Source organism: Aplysia californica, unplaced genomic scaffold (genome assembly GCF_000002075.1).
Source record: "Aplysia californica isolate F4 #8 unplaced genomic scaffold, AplCal3.0 scaffold00462, whole genome shotgun sequence".
NCBI lineage: Eukaryota > Metazoa > Mollusca > Gastropoda > Aplysiida > Aplysiidae > Aplysia > Aplysia californica.
Window position 1 is genome coordinate 561,358 of NW_004797732.1, and position 1,382 is coordinate 562,739.

Sequence of the window (1,382 nt, forward strand, 5' to 3'; positions counted from 1 at the left end):
TCCCTCACCAACACAAACCAAGCATCACCCCCACCCCACCCCACCCCCACACACTCACACATGCTCCCTCACCAACACAAACCAAGCCACAAAGAACACTAAGACCCACGCATCGTCTGCAGCCACAAGTTGGGAACCAACGAGCCCGACACAGCTTTATTCCACGACCTAATCAAACAGAAAACGCCTGAACCAATCATTATCTTTCACAAAACAGACAACGCATGAACCAATCATTATCTTTCACAAAACAGACAACGCCTGAGCCAATCATTATCTTTCACAAAACAGACAACGCCTGAGCCAATCATTATCTTTCACAAAACAACCACCATCACAACCACAAACCCTACCACTATCGTCACCATCAGTAGCAAAAACAATACCAACACAAATAATAAAAGTCTCTAACAACAAGAGCAAAAGCAAAACAAACAATAAATAAGTCTCTAGCAACACAAACAACAGCAACACAAACAATAAAAACGTCTCTAACAACAACAGCAACAACAACACAAACAACAGCAACAACAAAAAAACTTCTCTATAATGCACTCTTCGATGACACATATTTGAGCAGTATCAGTTACTATGGCAACTTTGTGAATGTTAAAACGTATATATATAGATCTATATATATATATATATATATATATCTTTCAAGAACATGGATAGAATTTATATAATAACTATGTACAATAAACGTGTTGTGTTCGCGAACACATTGAGAGAGTTCACACTTGACAGAAAAACACTGTAGAGGAAAAAAAAGTACAGAAATGACGTCATCAACAGCAAGGCTTGGATAACCGGGTACAAACTGTCTATGTGTACCACACGTGACCTGTCTGTGTACCTCACGTGACCTGTCTGTGTGTACCTCACGTGACCTGTCTGTGTGTACCTCACGTGACCTGTCTGTGTGTACCACACGTGACCTGTCTGTGTGTACATCACGTGACCTAGATAGAGGTCACAATCACACCAGGGAGGTGAGCGCAGAGAGAAGGCAGGCAGGCTAGACGAGGTCACGACACAGCAGGGAGATGACACACCTGGGCGTGCACAGATACACCTGGGAGATGACACACCTGGGCGTGCACAGATACACATAGGAGATGACACACCTGGGCGTGCACAGATACACCTGGGAGGTGACACACCTGGGCGTGCACAGATACACATGGGAGATGACACACCTGGGCGTGCACAGATACACCTGGGAGATGACACACCTGGGCGTGCACAGATACACATAGGAGATGACACACCTGGGCGTGCACAGATACACCTGGGAGGTGACACACCTGGGCGTGCACAGATACACATGGGAGATGACACACCTGGGCGTGCACAGATACACATGGGAGATGACACACCTG

General features: G+C 45.6%; 1 long non-coding RNA gene across 1 annotated transcript; it reads right to left on the reverse strand.

Annotated features, from left to right (window-relative positions):
- Positions 1 to 103: 103 nt before the first annotated feature.
- On the reverse strand, positions 104 to 1,374 carry LOC106012688. The gene is made up of 2 exons (XR_001185113.2): positions 929 to 1,374; positions 104 to 880 (listed from the first exon to the last, which is right to left on the reverse strand). It is a non-coding gene; the product is annotated as an uncharacterized LOC106012688 (long non-coding RNA).
- Between the last annotated feature and the right edge of the window lie 8 nt (positions 1,375 to 1,382).